The sequence below is a fragment of the Somniosus microcephalus genome, chromosome 5 (assembly GCF_052327205.1).
Source record: "Somniosus microcephalus isolate GS21.2 chromosome 5, FLI_Smic_1.0, whole genome shotgun sequence".
Classification (NCBI taxonomy): domain Eukaryota; kingdom Metazoa; phylum Chordata; class Chondrichthyes; order Squaliformes; family Somniosidae; genus Somniosus; species Somniosus microcephalus.
In genome coordinates this window covers 218,707,799-218,726,566 of record NC_140991.1, presented here as the reverse complement: position 1 = coordinate 218,726,566, position 18,768 = coordinate 218,707,799, and the positions used below count along the sequence as shown (strand labels likewise).

The 18,768-nt window shown below is 48.3% G+C and overlaps 1 protein-coding gene across 1 annotated transcript in view; it reads right to left on the bottom strand.

Moving 5' to 3' along the window:
- The window catches only part of dnah5 (dynein, axonemal, heavy chain 5), a 754,701-nt gene that overhangs the window by 14,614 nt on the left and 721,319 nt on the right, over positions 1 to 18,768 (bottom strand). The gene's annotated exons all lie outside the window — the stretch shown is intronic.

Sequence of the window (18,768 nt, the reverse complement as noted above, 5' to 3'; positions counted from 1 at the left end):
TTCCCATTGGGAGACGTGCTAATGATTTTTGTCTAAATTGATTCTTGCATTCTCTGTGTTTATTCTCCTTGAAAATAAAGATATTTCTGATTTAAAACTCACCTTGTCTCACCTGATCCATTAGTCTTCCGAGTCATAAGTTGGGCCACACATCAAGGTTGTCTGGCAATAAGCCCAATGTCTAGAACCAGTGAGGGGGGAACGCTTCGGAACCGCTCACGAGCAGTGCGAAATCAAAACCGATCTAGCACACCATAAGCTCGTTAAAACGACCCCTTGCAATGTTTCAGATCATTAAAGTCAATGTACATGAATATACTTTATCAATACAAATCTAAATTATTTCATTATATTAATAACCTATTTATATGGTGGTGGTATTTTCAGGAGGCCAAATGCCTTTGAATGTTTCAATATAAAGTAGCATTCCTAGAGCATCTGAAATGCCATGCAAAATTACACATTTAATTGTGTGTGATATTACTGATTCCAGTGCTTGCTGTGCACATAAACATAATATTGCAACTTCTCAGACAATGAAGCAGTCCATGTCTGCATGCAGCAAGACATGGACATCATTCAGGCTTGGGTTGATAAGTGGCAAGTAACATTCTTGCCACACAAGTGCCAGGCAATGACGATCTCCAACAAGAGTTTAGTCACCTCCCCTGGACATTCAAAGGGATTATCATTGCTGCATCCCCCACCAGCAACATCCTGGGGGGTCACCATTGACCAGAAACTTAACTGGACCAGCCACATAAATACTGTGGCTTCAAGAGCAGATCAGAGGCTGGGTATTCTGCGGCGAGTGACCCACCTCCTGACTCCCCAAAGCCTTTCCTATATCTACAAGGCACCAGTCAGGAGTGTGATGGAATACTCTCCACTTGCCTGGATGAGTGCAGCTCCAACAACACTCAAGAAGCTCGACACCATCCAGGACAAAGCAGCCCACTTGATTGGCACCTCATCCACCACCATAAACATTCACTCTCTCCACCACCGATGTATCGTGCCTGCATTGTGTACCATCTACAAGATGCACTGCAGCAACTCGCCTATGCTTCTTCGACCGCAGCTCCCAAACCCACGGCCTCTGCCACCTAGAAGGACAAAGACAGCAGGCGCATGGGAACATCACCACCTCCAAGTTCCCCTCCAAGTCACCCACCATCCTGACTTGGAAATATATCACCGTTCCTTCATTGTCGCTGGGTCAAAATCTTCGAACTCCCTCCCTAACGGCACTGTGGGAGAACCTTCACCTCACAGACTACAGTAGTTCAAGAAGGCGGCTGACCACCATCTTCTCAAGGTCAATTAGGGATAGGCAATAAATTCTGGACTTGCCAGCAATGTCCACATCCCACGAATGAATAAAAACAAACTCCCTTTCTGAAATTTGAAAGAATTGATGAACAGTGTTCCTCTGAGATTTAAAGATTAAGGCCTAGAAATTCAGTTGTTTGCGCCAGCCGCTAGCGCCTTAGGAGGAGAAGTGGGGCGCTAAGTGGCTAGCGCCTGGGCGCGGCGCGATCTGCGCCTCTCGCGAACTTCAGTTAAGATTTAGCGACGGCGCAAAACCTTTGCGTGCACTCAGCTGCGCGCGCAGATCCTGACGTCATTTCATGGTGCAACGCCCTTTGTGCGCCCCGAACCGGAAATTCAGTGGCGCCGGCCTATTATGTGCCTGGCGCCCCTAGCGACTGGTAGAGGGGAACAGTTCCCAGTCGTTGTGGGGCACGGGGGGGCGCTAATTAAATGGCAGCCATTTTGCACCACTCCTTCTTTGTGAGGGACTGATCTTTGGAGAGAGACAAAGGTAGAGAGCTTTCTGGTTTGGCTCAACACTCGCACAGGTACATGTGGCTTCAGGCCACAGCTTTGCACTTGTCTTTAACTTCAGTGTCATAGCATTGATTGGAAACATATAATGGGGGCTGCGATGGGTGGAAATGTTGGGCTTCTCCATTGCATTCAAAGGGCTCAGAGACGCCGTGAGAGAGTGCCAGTCATGGCCAGATGGAGAAGGGCCAACAGGCGTCGGCAAAGGAGGCCTTACCCACCCAGGGTATACCGCCAGTAGTTCTCATATCTGAACATGTCTGAGGAGCAGTGTGTTCGGAGGCTGCGATTCAGAAGGGCGGTGGTCACTGAGATCTGCCACTGCTTCGCGGAGATCTGCAGCCACAGCTGAGGAGCAGGACATCTCTGTCGGTGGCAGTGAAGGTGACGGTGGCTCTGAACTTCTGTGCCACCGGCTCCTTCCAATCTGCTACTGGGGACATTTCCAACATCTCCCAGTTTGCGGTACATTGCTGCATCCGCCAGGTCACCAATGCCCTTTTCAGAAGGAGACATCAGTTCATCTCCTTCCCCATGACCGTTGACAAGCAGCAAGAGCGTGCAATGGGCTTTGCAGCATTAGCGGGCTTCCCCATGGTGCAGGGCGCCATTGACTGCAAGCATGTGGCTTTGCGGGCACCTCTAGAGAATGCCGAGGATTACCGCAACCGGAAGGGCTACCATTCGCTCAACGTGCAGTTGGTGTGTGACCACAGGCAGCTCATCCTAGCTGTTAATGCCTGCTTTCCAGGCAGCAGCCACGATGCCTTCATCCTGCGCCAGACTTCTGTGGCAGATATGTTTGAGGCCCAGCCTCACCCACGAGGATGGCTTCTCGGGGACAAAGGCTATCCTTTGTGCACCTGGCTGATGACCCCGCTCCGTGCGCCCAACACCCCTGCTGAAGAGGGATACAATGACAGCCATCAAGCAACCAGGAACATCACTGAGCAAACAATCGGCGTGCTGAAGCAATGGTTCCGCTGTCTGGATCGTTCCGGGGGAGCCCTACAGTACTTGCCTGAGCGAGTCTCCCATTTCGTTGTCGTGTGCTGCATGCTGCACAACCTGGCTATCCGCAGGACTCGGCCACTGCCAGCAGACATTGGAGGACCACCAGAGGAGGAGGAGGAGGACCAGCACAGGAGGGAGGCAGAAAGTGCAAGGGCCGCCCGTCGGCGGCTTATTGCAAGTTGATTCTAGGCCCCCTCTCAGGGAATGGCTTGTGCCAATGGCAGAAGATGAATGTAGCCGCTCCACAAGCCCTCAGCCGAGCAGGGCAACCAGGACTTCCAAAAGAAAGCATGGACAGTGCGATTTAAGAACATTTTTTACTGTGATACCTCTGTGCCCTTCCCACATGGCAAACTAATGGAGAGAAACCCCCCCAAAAACACAAATACACCAGTCTCGGCCTTTACAAGTAAAACAAATATACCAGTCTCGGCCTTTAAATATGAAACAAATACAGCAGTCTCGGCCTTTATATATAAAACAAAACATTTGGCCACACCTTCTACTTTTTTCCCTGTGAGGGTGATCCGTTTTGCTTCCGTGACTGGCCCCTACCCGCCCTGCAGCTCCTCCTCAATGGGACCCCAGTGGCTGCAGCAAGGCTGGGGGAAGGCTACTGAGGGTCAGATGGTGAGACGGCAGATGCCCTTGGGGGTCAGCCTGGACCAGCTCTGGGCCTGGAGGGGCCGGCTGCTGACTGCTCCAACTCTGCTTGGGCGGCAGCAGTCTGTCCAACAGCTGGTGGCAGCTGCAATGGAGGAGTGACAGCATTGGCTGCAGAAATGCTGCCAACCTGACATATCACAGGCACTCCCTGGTCGGCTGATACATTGGCACGCGCACGGGCCAGCACTGTAGCATGCGCAGCAATCTGCTGAGGCACAGACTGCTGGGCTGCTGCGGCACGGCGAGTGCCCCGGCGATGCCTGGCCGATCCAGCGAGTGTGGCAGCAGTTAGTGCCCATGTGGCCCTGGTCTATGTCTGCATGACAGCAGCCAGTGAATGCACGACACGACTGAGCACTTGGCTAGAAGCCGCCTGTGAAGCAGCGAAGTCCTGCTGACTCCTAGCCTGTGCTGCCGCGATGTCCTGCAGACTCCTGGCCTGTGCTGCACTGAATTGTTGCAGACTCCTGGCCTGTGCTGCCATGACGTCCTGCAGACTCCTGGCCTGTGCTGCCCCGAATTCCTGCACACTCCTTGCCAGTGACTCTATGGAGTCAGGCATCCTTGCCACTGCAGCCATGAGCTCAGTGTGCCTGCGCTCAGCCTGGGCGCCCATTTCCGCCAGGAGCCGCACCTTCTCTGCGCTCACCATAGCAGGACTGGAGGCCGCACTCACCCTCCAGGGAGAAGGCTGCCGAGCTTCCCCACCCCTCCCGCTTTGCTGCAGCCCGCTGGTCCCCGGAGCTTCACTATCCTCCGACCCTTCCCCCCCTGCTCCCCTCCAGGGAAGACGTGTCACCATCATGGCCATGGGCTGCCTCGGCTGAGGGTGTCCCTGATGGGCTGGCTTCCTCTTCCTCCTCCTCTATGTCTGACTCGGACACAGTGCCAGCTTGAGGGGCCGCCTCCTCACCTGGCGAGTCACCATCTGAAAACAGGGAGGCACAAGAGTTGCTTTAGAGTGAGGACAGGGTGGCAGCGAGGGAGGCATGAGTGCTGCTGTGCACTGCATTGGTTCGATAGTGGCAAAGGATGCTGGTGTGAGGCGCAAGTGGAAAGGGAGAGGTCAAAAAGGTGATGACCTTACCATTGGTGCCCAGAACAGGGTCAGCATCTCCAGTGGTGACGGGGCCACTCAGCCGGCCTGCCATGATCCGCTCCACTCGCTGCTCAAGGTCGCTCAGCTGTTTCAGGTCAGGACGGCCTCCCCCGGTCTGTCGCTGCTGTCTTCTGTTATGCGCCAGCTTGGCCTGCAAGAGAAAGGACAGCCTCTAAGTACAGTGTCAAGCCCTGATCTTGCCTGCACTGCCTCCCATGGTCGAATAGCCCTGACAGTGTCTAAAGTCCTGAATGCGCAAGTGATTTTCATGACAGTCCCATAGCTGCTGGATGAGGGCTGGCCATTAGGGCTTTCAGACCCGTTTGGCCATAAAGTGAGGTGCACATGCAGGGATGAGGAGGATACTGGCAAGGGTACTCACCCTGACAACCCAAGTGAGGTCGTTGAATTTTTTCCGGCACTGGGTTGGTGTCCTGCTAACCACGCTGTTGGACGTGACACAGTTTGCCACATCCCTCCATGCTTTCCGATATTCGGCAGGCAGCGGCCTCCTGCCACCCTCGGGGAAGAGGATATGGCGCCTGCGGTCCACTGCGCCAACCAGCAGCCTCAGGTCACCCTCGCCGAAATGCTGCGCTCTCTCCCTGGCCTTCTCCATTCTCCTGGGTGTGGAGCTGTTCCAGAAGCAGTGTTCAGGCCTTGCCTTAGGGCTGCAGTGTGCAGGGCGTGGCAGCCAAGCAATTCCACCCTCACCCTTTAAGTGCTGACCGGCGCCTGACTGTCTGCCCTCAATGAGCAACTCGCCGCACCTGCGCTGCGCCTGCCTTGGGTGTTTGCGCCCCGGATCGCCGGCTTAGCGCCTAATGATAGTCGTGCATTGCCTGCTTTAGCGCAGCAGCAACCTCTTGGGGCGATGCAACTGAATATCGCCGAAGGTGGCGCTAAGTTGCGCCGGGCACAAAAGTTAGCGAACGCCATGCTGTAGCACCCCAAACATGGCTACACTGAATTTCTAGGCCTAAATTCTTCAGATTTAACATAATTATTTTGCTCATGCTGACAGAATACATTGCTAACTGCTGCTCAAGGGAATATTATGAAAGAACTTCTGTGAGGGAACAAAAGCCATGCCAAATTAACTGTTCTTGGTGTTACATAGTTATGTTGGGACTACATTGTACAAGTGTACTAACACTCAAATCAAGTGTAGCAGCACTACGGTGCTGGGAAAGTAGTGCGCAGGTGCCGCTCAGGGCACTTGTAAATATCAGCCCGCACCATGCGGCAGGCAGCATTACAACTCAAATAAAACAGTAGTTTATAATTACAAACTACCGAGTCCAGAGGCGTCTTTACAAAGCACTATGAGCGCTAGAAGACATAACATGGTGGCAGCGGTATAAGTGAGTAAAACTTACGCAAATAAAAACGATATCAGATTGAAGAAAGAAATTTAAAAGTAAACTGCAGCGTTTTAACCGCAAATCGTATGGGCAGCTAAAATAGCGGCGTCCAATGCACTGACCGCGAATATGCTCCCCATCATGAACTGGGAAGCCAACGATATCGTGGAAGCTTTCTGGAAATTTAAGCAAAAATGCGAGCTTACATTTAAAAGTTTCCTGAAAGGCTCCCCCGATGAGGAAAAAGTCAGCTACATTCTACTGTGGGCGGGAGAAAAAGGCTTAGATCTCTATAACAGCTGGAGTTTATCCGAAGAGGATAAAATGAACCCTACGGAGATTTATGAAAAGTAGAGTAACCATCTCGAGCCTAAATCAAACCACCGCATACACAGGTATAAATTTCAAAGCTTAAGACGGGAACCTGGTGAAACGGCTGATAATTTCCTGACGAGATTAAAAAACGAAGCCAGCAAATGCAAGTTTACGGAACTAGAAGAAAGGCTGGTAGACCAACTAATATGGGGATCAGCACATACAGAAGTGCAAAAAGAACTAACAGGAAAAGAAAAGCTCGGAATATCAGAAGCCATAGATACAGCGAGGGCTCACGAAGCCACAAAACAACAGATGAAAACGCTGAATACTCATACGGCTGACGTGCGGACAACTCCCGAACCGGATCACAGAGTAGATGCAGTGCGCGAAAAGCACAGCACACAAAAACAAGTATATGACAGCGGGAAGAATACGTGTAGAAAATGCGGAAGACAACACGACTACACAGACAGAAGAAAATGCCCAGCATATGGAACAAGCTGCAACACGTGTGGTAAAGCAAACCACTGGCAAAAGATGTGCAGAGCTAAAAGAGAGGGGCTACACACCAAAAGCAGAGGTGGACAGCAGAACCAACAAAAGAAAAACAAAATCCATACCATGGGTGAGCAAGATGATGAAGACTGCGGGTACGACAAAGCTCTGAACATTGAAACCATAAAGGTTCTCTTACACGAAACGTCCAGAGCGGAAAGCACCCCAAAGAAAGAATGGCACACTATCATCCAGATTAAAAAGAGGATCGAAGGACAGCCCACAACCGTCAATCTAAAAGTAAAGTTGGACACAGGAGCTCAGAGCAACATCCTTCCACTGAGGCTATACCAGAGGATCTTCCCTGAAAACTTGGGCGAAGATAGATACCCGAAAAGAGGATGTTTAAAAGCAAACAACGTCACGCTGACAGCGTATGGGGGGAGCGAGATCAGACAACTCAGAACAACCTATATAAAAGGAACACACAAAAGCAGAAACATCAACTGCATGTTCTATGTGACCGACTCCGAGGGACCGGCGATCCTGGGATTAAACAGCTGCGAGAAGCTGGGGTTAATCTCGGTAAACCACGAACTAACAAAAACATCACTGAAAGTCGACAGCAACACCCCACTGGAAAATCGTCCACAAATCATGGACACGAAACATTTGATGGACATGTATCCAGAGTGTTTTGATGACACTGTAGGATGCTTCGGGGAGTTCAAGTACCATATAACAATAGATCCAGAGGTAAAACCCGTCATCCATGCTCCAAGAAAAATACCCATCGAGCTAAAAGAAAAATTATACACCGAACTAAAAGAAATGGAAGAGAAAGAAATAATCGCAAAGGTCACTGAACCCACAGACTGGGTAAACTCGATTGTGGTACGGGAAAAGCCGAACAGGCGGCTCAGAATCTGTCTGGACCCCAAAGACTTAAACCAGGCAATAAAGCGGGACCACTACCCCACACCAACATTAGAAGAAATCACACCAGCACTGGCAGGAGTCAAAGTCTTCTCCAAACTGGATGCCAGAAACGGCTACTGGAACGTAAAACTGGACGAAGAATCTGTAGGATTCGCAAAATTGGATTTCATATTAATAAGGGTTAAATGGCAGAAGAGGCCGTGATTCTAAGACTGTTTTAAAAGAAGCCCAGAAAAAGGGGCATACAAAATGGCCGCCATATCATGTGACCAGCTTATTGGGACACTTTAAAATGGTTCCTGTGCAACCTCAGACAGTTTTGTGGATTCAATCCACAGTAAGTTCTGGAAGCCGTTCCTGAGAGAACGAAACCAGACCCACAGGCATGCATATGGATTAGATGCAGATCTAGTCAAGATCGGCCTGGAGACAGAGGCCATCAAGATGCTGCCCCAGACAAAAGGGGACAATTTCATATTCATAAGAACAGCACCCAGGACTAGATAGCGAGATCAGCAGGACATTCAAAACAATGAAAGCCATTTCCAACCAGAGATGGGCCTGTTACCAGCCGCTTAAAATGATTTTAAATAGAATAACTGCCCCGCTGTGCTCAAAGCCCGCCAAAGTTAAAACAAAGACTAACCTGATTTTGGGCGGGAAGTGAAGCCTCGGGAAGAAAGGTATATCTGGAGAGACTTTTCGGCAGTTGACACGGCAGTGGGACACGACTCGACACGGCAGTAGATTGGGCAGACACACAGCTTGGGAGAAGACGCTGGAGGAAGCTTGAATCAACAAGCTTGAACAGTCACAAGGAGAGTCGAGCTAAAAGACAGTTTACAGTCGGACAGTCGTTGCAGCCCCAGCAGCCGGTCCAGCTTTTGAGCTGGGCGAAGAGGAGCTAGCTTGGGGAAAGATCAGCGGACTCCTCTCCACCGTCGGAGGAGAAAGATAATTATGACTGCATAAAGAAAGCCGCTCGAAACCAGCGTCCCGCCCCGGGGAAAACTATCGGGAGATCATCGACCATCCCCGGGCCATAGCTGAAGGTAGAAGGGGCCACACCAGCCCAAAGCTCCTCTAACCAGGGTCGGGCCGATGATCCTCGACCCCGCCGACATCCAGGCCCACCGGTGTCCAGCCGCCCCCGACCCCCACCTCAGGAGAGAGGTGTGGTGCAGTTCGCAGGGGCTCCACGATCCACGTGGAGACGAGACGCCTGAAAGGACCAAACACAGACTCGTTTTCAAAACCTTGCACTTCCTAGTGGGATTGGTGAGCATGTTTCTGGCCCTTCACAATCAGATCTAGATAGGTTTAATAAGGGGGTGGATTTAAGGGTACAATTAACATGAGTTGTTGTCCCTCGATGTTCCGTGTGTTTCCTTATTTCATGATGATCTTTGTAGAGTATAAGATGCCTGTATTTGCCTTAGTTAGTATAATGTCGTTATGATTTGTTTGTGTTTGTTTTTCCCTCCCATGTACTGTACTCTTATCTGTGTTGCATTTGATTTGATATTTTTCCATTTGCAATAAAATTTCATTTTGTTTCATCAAACTTGGTCTACACGAGTTTTCTCTACATTGTAGTTCCTGCGCCTAAGTCCAGAGTATAGGATCTAAGGGGCGAGTGGGTCGAACCACTAAAGGTTTTACTGTGCAAGAGAGAGAGGCCTCTAGAGAGAGAAACCTCAGGGAAACCTCTCGAGGAAAACCCCTTACAAATCAACTAACCTGACGACTTTTAATACACCATTGGGGCATTATAAATTCCTGCGGCTGCCATTCGGGTTGAAAGTCATCCAAGACATCTTCCAACAAAAGATCGATGAAACATACAAAGGCTGTGAAGGAGCCATTGGAATCGCTGATGACATCCAAGTTTACGGAACAAATGAAAGAGACCATGACGTGCACTTGCACGAGGCCATGGAGCGCACCAGAATGGCTGGCATCAAGCTGAACGCTGAGAAGTGCATCGTTAAAAGTACAAAATACAAATTTTTTGGCATGATCTACACACCGGAGGGTGTCAAGCCTAATCCCGAAAAGGTCGAGGCGATAGCAGAGATGAAACCTCCAAACGACAAGAAGGAGCTGAGAAGCTACCTCGGCTTGGTCCAGTATATGAGCTCTTTCATCCCGAACATGTCAGAGTACACAGCGAACCTAAGAGAATTACTAAAAGACACCGAATACCAATGGTCAGAATCCCATGAGAGGAACTTCAAACACCTAAAGGAATTATTATGTAAAGAAACCAGCCTGTCTTATTATGACAGAAAAAAACCTGTCACCCTACAGGTAGATGCCTCTACCAGGGGGCTAGGGGCAGCCCTCATGCAGGAAGGAAAACCAATAGCTTTCGCATCGAATGCATTGACATCAACAGAGACAAGATACGCAAACATCGAAAGAGAGCTATTGGCAGTAGTATACGGATGCAAACAAATTTACAAGAAAAACCTAAGCAAGGCCCCAGCAAGACTGTAAAGGTTACTGTTAAGACTCCAAAGTTACGACTTTGAATTAAAATACCAGCCAGGAAAAGAAATGGCACTGGCAGATGCATTGTCTCGATTGTCACCACACGAAAAACACGAGATGAAGGACCTGACAGTAAAAATACACCACCTCGTAAATGTTACTCCCACAAAGCTTAGCCAAATTCAAGAGGAGACTGGTAAAGAAGAGGAGTTGCTACTACTCATGCAACAGGTAATACAGGGGTGGCCGGAGAAGATCCAGCAGGTCCAAAAACAAATCTGACAGTACTGGACAATCAGAGACAACATCTCGGTGGAGGACGGTGTTCTCCTTGCTGGCTCAAGAATCATAATACCAAAATCGATGCAAACGGAACTTCTCCGCTTAATACACCAAGGCCATATGGGGATAGAGAAATGTAAACTAAGAGCCAGATCAGCTGTGTACTGGATAGGCATGTACAAAAGCATAGAACAAATGGTCTCCACATGCTGCATATGCCAGAAATACCGAAACACACAGCAGAAGGAGGAGATGATTCAAATGGAAGTACCACCGAGACCATGGCACACGGTCGGAACAGATCTGTTCCTGTGCAACCAGGAGTGGTACATCATAGTAGCAGACTACTACTCAAAATTTCCTTTTGTCAGAAGGATAAACGACATGAGAGCCACAACAATCACAAAAAATTGCAAAAAACTCATTCACAGAACAGGGCATCCCAGAGAAGGTCATCTGTGACAATGGGACACAATTCACCTCCAGTGAATTCAGAGCACTGGCTGGAAAATACGGATTTAAAATAATTACCTCATCCCCACATTACCCAAGGGGACACGGATTTATTGAAAGACAGATCCAAACAGTCAAAAGAGCTCTCATTAAAAGCAAAGAGATGGGAGAAGACCAAGACCTCGCCCTTTTGGCAATCAGATCGACACCTTTGAGAGCAGACTCGAAATCACCAGCAGAACTACTAAACGGTAGAAAATACAAAACAACTCTACCAGCAAAGATATATCCTCCCCAGGACCAAGAGGACGTTCGGCAGAAGCTGATGGAAACACAAGCTACGGGCAGCACACACTATAACAAGCATGCAAAACCACTACCGGAGCTGCTAAATGGGCAATCAGTGCATATACAAGATCCGTTGTTGAGAACATGGAGTCCAGCCAAGGTTATTGGAAAAGCTGATACTCCAAGATCTTACTTGGTACAGACAGAACCTGGAAACCAATACAGACGAAACAGGATCCATATTAGACCCTCACTTGAAGCTGACAAACAGCGGACAACATTAACAGCAGTTACGGTACCAGACACGGAAAACAATATAATGCCAGAAACAAACATCTCAAATACAACAACTGCAAACATGCACTCTCCAGAGCCAAACACGACAGCACCGGCAACAAGAAATGAACACACCAAAACACAGCAGAAAGGAATAGTTACAGCCAAGTCCACAAGATGGAGGAGTAACATACAACCACCTGAGCGGTATCGCGAATAATTATAAAGACAATTATAATTCGCACAGAACAGTAAAACAACATGGACAAATATCTGTATATAAATTGATGTAATTAGTTTTGTTGGGAAAGAGGGATGTTACATAGTTATGTTGGGACTACATTGTACAAGTGTACTAACACTCAAATCAAGTGTAGCAGCACTACGATGCTGGGAAAGTAGTGCGCAGGCGCCACACAGGGCACTTGGAAATATCACCCCGCACCATGCGGCAGGCAGCATTACAATTCAAATAAAACAGTAGTTTATCATTACAAACTACCGAGTCCAGAGGCGTCTTTACAAAGCACTACGAGCGCTAGAAGACATAACACTTGGATATATGTTTCAGCTAAGAATCACCAGTGCTTCCTTTCGTGTGCAACAGCAAATCCTTATTATTAGCCTTACAACATTAAATATCTATTATAAAACATACTTGAAGCCAGTGGAAAGGAAATCGGGCAGGGTGTATAAAGGACAGCCAATCTGCTACTGCCCGTTTTGTGTCCCTGCGGAAGTTAAATTTTACCCCTGCTACAGGTTTGTAGCTATGTCAATTGTACAACTGAAGTGACTTTATGGCTGAGATCAACTAACGCAGCATAGACCAATGACTGAACCTGAGACCTTTTGATCACTGAGAAATGTCTTGTTTTAAACACTTTGTATAAAAATAATAAATTGCAGGACAACGGAGTATTACAGTTTAACTCTTTTATTAAGCATTAGGTCTGTGATCTTACTCATAGCAGCACCAGTGGGTAAAGCATGGTATTAGGACCCCTAGCCTGGGTCTTCAAAACAATAGTAGTCCTTACAGATGCCTGCAGGCCAATGACAACTCAGCATGTGATCACATGTGAATATAATAGGTATTCCTTACAGATGCCTGCAGGCCAATGATAATTCAATATGCAAATGTTACAACCCACTATCGGACACTAGTTCTGCTGCAGGGGAATCAGATGAGTACTTCAATGGGCCAAGCTACAGGAAAAAGCCTGATGGGTGCACACACCAAAATGCTTAGTGCATTGGGAAGCCTGCCAGAAAGCCTGCTTTCAATGTCAAGGAGCATAGAGGAGCCCAGTAGCAACTTGGCACCAGGCTTTGCACAGAGCTTGGAGCCCATCCTTTCCAGCATGGAACGGGTGGCTAATTCCATCAACACACTTGTGGAACCAACCATGATACAGCGTCTGATGGCTGATGTCTCAGCTTCCATTGCAGCACAAGCAGCAGCCACCCAATGCCTGAGTGCTGCAGTGGAAGCTCGGGCTATTGCCATCATGGCTCTGGATACCAGTATTCAAAGGGGCTTCCAGGGTATCACAGTAGTACAGCAATCTGTTCTCCAACAGATTACTAGGATTGCTGAGGCGCCGTCCCGGGAAAGTGGCAGTGGCTCCATGGAGCACAAACCTGCTGCCGTCTCTCCGGGTGACAGCATTTGTGTTCCCACCACTGCCACTCCGCCAGTTCCCTTGCTGTTGCCTGCCAGCCAGCGAACCCAGACTGCTGCCACACATGCCGAGATAGTGCAGTCTGAAGCCAGGCCTTCTAGGCCCGGAACTGCTCGAGGTCGTCCTGCAAGGCCATTTGCAGTTTCCTCCACTGAAAGTCAGCAGCCTTCATCAACCATACTGCAGCCACTGGGGTAGCACCTTGTAGGAGCACTAGGAGAAGCAAAGGTACATGGAAGACAGACACTAAGGGAATGCACAAGGGTGAATCATTTATTTTTGTATGTAATATGACATGATTTAATTTATAAATTTGGATTGGAATGTGTATTTTATGTTGACTTTTATTTTTACATTGTGGGCAAAAGGACGATGTGATGGTCAGTGACAGAGGAAAGGTAAGGAATGTGGGAGTGTTGGTGAATGGAGAATTGGGGTTGAGTTTAGTGGTATCGCTTTTGAATTAGTTGTTCATGTACAGCCTGGGCAGGAAGGTTGCAGCCGTCCTTCCTCTTCCTCCTCTTCTGCCTCCTTCTTCTCCGCCTTCATCTCGTGCTCCTGGTTCTCAGCTTCTCGCATGATAGGTGGTAGCAAGGGCTGTTCCCTCATGGTGGCAAGGTTGTGCAGCATGCAGCACACTACCACAAACCCTGAGACCCGCTCAGCCGAGGACTGCAGCGGAATCATTGCTTGAGGACTCCAATGGTCTGCTCTATAAAATTTCTTGTGGCAGCATGGCTCTCGTTATATGCCTGCTGCGCATGTGTGTGTGGGTTGCTGACTGGAGTCATAAGCCATGTCGTCAGCGGATGGTCCTTGTCACTCAGTAGCCATCCTTTGGTTTGCCGTGATGATTGAAATACAGCTGGCACATAGAACTGCCACAGAATAAATGCATTGTGGCTGCTTCCAGGATACCGGGCATTGACCTTCATGATGTGCTGGTTATGGTTACACACCAGCTGCATGTTAAGGGAGTGGAATTCCTTTCGGTTCAGGTACATGGCAGAGTTAACATGAGGTGCACGCAAAGCAATGTATGTGCAGTCAATGGCACCCTGCATCATGGGGAAGCCTGTAATCCTTGAAAACCCTCATGCTTGCTCCGCCTACTTCTCTCTGGCACGAGGGAATGAGATGAAGCTGTCTCTCTGTGATGTTCCTTATGCAGCAGTGTACTGCAAACTGCAAGATGTTGCTTATATCTCCAGCAGCAGCCTGGAAGGAGCCAGATGCATAAAAGTTCAGAGCCACGGTCACCTTGACAGCCACAGACAATGCGTCCTTGCCCTGCTCGGAGGTTGGAGAGGTGGCTGCAGTAGTTGACAGATTTCAGTGACGACCTCCTAAGTGAAGCGCAGACGTCTCAAACATTGGTCGTCACTGAAGTTCAGGTAGGAGAATTATTCCCTAAACACCCTGAGCGAATATGGCCGAGAGCCCTTCTCCTCCTCCCTCTTCTAACAGCTTGTCCTGCTCTGTGTAGCCTCTGCTCATTCTCCCAGTCATGCTCAATGCCAAGAGGAAGGCCTACTAGTCCACCCATGTCTGGGAGCAACTGGTCTGTGCACAAGCCTTGAAGTCAGCAGAAAAGTACTTTAGCATCTGCCACACCACCCCTGTAGACTTTTGAAACTTTAAACAACTGTAGAAAGCATCCAAAACATGTGAATTGCAGCAACAGCCAAGAGAAATAAACCAACACCTAACCTGTAAGTAGTTGATGATCCCTTTCAATAGCGCTGGTGAGGTGTCCTTCATGCTGTTGAATGCATGTTTATTCTTTGGGAGGTTAAGAGACGGCGTAGGGTGTAGTGTGGGGCTCTAAAATGGCACTGCTGGCATCAAATCAGCGTTGCTGTCATAATCTGCCTGCTCTGCATGCTGTTGGCGGCCGTTAGGTGCGTGCACACTATACCCTTTACCAATACGGTGTCTGGAGCACTTTGCTGCAGACGCTATTTTAGAACCTTAAGGGGCCTTGTAGCACCCAAAAAATGGGCACTACCGAGCACAATTTCGCCCCCAGGAACTCTTGTCTCTACTCACCAGGGCAGTCTGGAGTGCGGCATGAACCCATAACCTGACTCAGAGGTGGGAATGCTACCACTGAGCCGAGGCTCACTCCAGTAAATGGCATAGAAAAGGTAAATCTACAACACTACATCAACTAAAATTATGATGTAGGATAAGGTGGCACAGATTCAAATTGGTGAAAGGCAATTTAAGGACTGATATCAGGAAATCTTCTTCATACAAAGAATGATCAATATGTGAAATGCGCATGGGTGCATTAATGGAGACAAGAACCCTTTATTGCCTATCCTTAGGTGCCCTGAGGGGGTGGTAGTGATGGGCCTTCTCCTTGAATTGCTGCAGTCCGTATGGTGATGGTGCTCCCACAATATTTTTAGGTAGAGAATTCCAAGATTTTGACCTAGCAGCGATGAAGTATCAAGTCAGGATGATTTGTGTCTTAGAGGTGAACTTGCAGATGATGGTGTTCCAATCTCATTTCTGCTCTTCTCCTTGGTGCTAGAGATCACAGGGGTGGGAGGAGCTGTCAATGTAAGTTTGGTGGCTTGCTGGAGTGCATTGTGTAGTTGGTAAATACTGAGGCCACAATGCACCAATGGTGGAGGATGCAGATGTTGAGTTCAGTGGCTGGGGCACTGATCAAATGGACTACTTTTTTAAGAGGGTGTCAAGTTTTTTGAGTGTTGTTACAGCTGCAGCCATCCAGGCAAGCAGTGGGCATTTAATCACACTCCGGACATGAGCCTTTTAAATGGTGGAGTGGTATTGTGGGATCAGGATTTGACCTACCTGTCACAGAGTACCCACGCTCTGCCAGCTTTTATAGCCACAGTGTTAATATGGTTGGTCCAGTTAAGGTTCTAGTCAGTGGTGATCTCCAGGATGTTGATGGTGGTGGACATGGTGATGGTGGTGCTGCTGAAGGTTAGAGGGAGGTGGGTGCAACTTTTCTTGTTGTAGATGGTCATTGCCTGGCATTTATGTGGTAAATGGTACCTGCCACTTGTCAGCCCATGTCTGGATGTGTCCAGGTCCTGCTGTGGGTTGGCATGGTCTGCCCCATTAACAGAGGAATTATGAATGGAGCCGAACACTGTAAAATCAGTGAATTGCCCCACTCTTGACAGAGTGCAGTGAGCACAGAGTGAACAACTGCGAGTTTGGTAAGTGTGGGAGTTTTAAGGGTTAATCTCTTTTAAAATCTAGTGTTAATTGTTAGTAGCTCTTAAGTAAGATCAACTGTTTAAGTTAAAATTTAAACTTTAAATTTTTAAGTTTCTTCAGGCTTAAGCAGAGACAAACAAGCAAGATCTCCTGCTGGAGAGCTGCTGTAGTCAGTTAATTAGCTAGTTAACTGCAAACAATCGGATGGGTTGGAGCACACTTGTGTAAAAGAAACTGCTCGATTTACCTTGCATTGCATGAGACTTTTGTTGTATAAATAACTTGGGCCGCGAAATTCGGCTTCTTTGCGCCTGCCGTTAGCGCCTCTGGGGGGAGCTAATGGGGCACAGAAGGCTTATCACCCGGGCAGGGGCGAGCACCTCCCGAGAAATTCGGCGGGACACAACTGAGGCGCTAGCTGATAGGGCCAAGCCCTCGCTGATAGTGCCCCGAGCTGCTGGCGATGATGTCATCGCCATGCGCCGTAACCTGTTAGCGCACCGGTGTGACCGCTTATTGCCCCATGGCAGAAATTCGGCTGTGCTGAGAGGCTGCCGTGGGCACGAGCCTCATGGGTCGTGAGCCGGGCCGACCACCATTCGCGGGGCGCTAATTAAAGGGAGGTGCGGACGTGACAGGTGCCATTATTTGTTTTTGGCTGACCTCCAGGTTGGCCCTCCATGGCAGCCCTTGGTGGGTTAGTGTGGGCCATCGGAGGTCCTGCAGAGCTCGCAGCATCCCTCCACTTTAATGGAAGGGGAGGAGCGCTGAAATGTATCAGCGCTACGCAGAGCGGCAGTGTAGCGCTCCAGCGCTTCGCGCCCCCAACACTGCCCTGAGAGAAAGTGGAACACCCAAGATAGCACTCTGCTTCCTCACCGGGGCGGCGAGCCGAATTTAGTGGCCAGGGCGGTACTTCCGCGCTGGGCGCTAAATCTCTGGCGATAATTTGGTTGCCGCCCCCAAACGGGGCATAACCAAATTTCGCCCCCTTAATATCTGCATTGCTTCTAATAGGGTTAAGCATTTAGATTAAAGAAAAAGAAGGATGTTGAGGAAATTACTTGCAAAGCAAAATTCTTCTCCTTTTCATCGAGTATACCAAAATAGGTTTGCATCAAGAGCATCGCATAAAAACACTTGGAAATTGAGAACAGTCATTTCCTACAAGACCATCCAATTGTGTGGACACAACCTATCTATACTCACTAATACTTTTATGGTTAAGGATTAAGAGATGTAGTTGATGCATAAATGCAGCTTTACCATGCATCTAGCTATATCTGACCTGGAAGTGCTTTACATTTGCATTTGAACTATAGGAGTTAAATCAAAAAGCAGTTTTACTACACAAAGGGTAGTGGAAATCTGGAACTCTTTCCCCAGTAGGCTGTGAATGCTGGGTCAATTGACATTTTTAAGACTGAAACCAATATATTTGTTTTGGGCAAGTGTATCAAGGGTGATGGAGCAAAGGCAGGCAAATGAAGTTGAGGTACAGATCAGCCATGATCTAATTGAATGACGGAACAGGCTCAAGGGGCTGAATGGCCTACTCCTGCTCCTATGTAAATGTTTGTAGAATTTATCCCTTGCCAGCTTGAGGACTTCATTAATAAATTCAGCATATCATTTGGGTCTGTAGTGTTTTAACTATGAACTATTTGGAAAAATGACTTCCAATATATCCTATGTGTTCTTCCAGGTTCATGTACATTTGTTAGTAGTATAGTTTATGTATAGAGGACTAGAATAAAAATTAAATAAAGTGGATGTATAATGTAACAACAACTTGCATTTAAATAACATCTTTAACTTAGTAAAACGTCCCAAGGTAGTATGCGAAAGTAGCCTTTTTTGAAATAACAATGTATAATAATTCAAATTAGTTCATGTAAACTAGTTTAACAAAGTCTTTAGTTGCCCCGACTAGAAATTTCAACAATAACAGTAACTTGCATTTATGTAGCGCCTTTAATGTAGTAAAATGTCCCAAGGTGCTTCACAGGAGATGTATCAAACAAAATTTGACACCGAGCTTGGTCAAAGAGGTAGGTTTTAAGAAGTGTCTTAAAGGAGGAGAGAGAGGTGGAGAGATTTAGGGAGGGAATTCCACAGCTTAGAGCTGAGGGAGCTGAAGGCACGGCCGCCAATGGTGGAGCGATTAAAATCAGGGATGCCCAAGAGACCAGAATTGGAGGAGCGCAGAGCTCTAGGAGGGTTGTAGGGCTGGAGGAAGTTAGAGGGATAGAGAGGGATGAGGCCATGGAGTGATTTGAAAACCAGGATGAGAATTTTAAAATCGAGGCATTTCTGGACCGGGAGTTAATGTAGGTCTGCGATCACA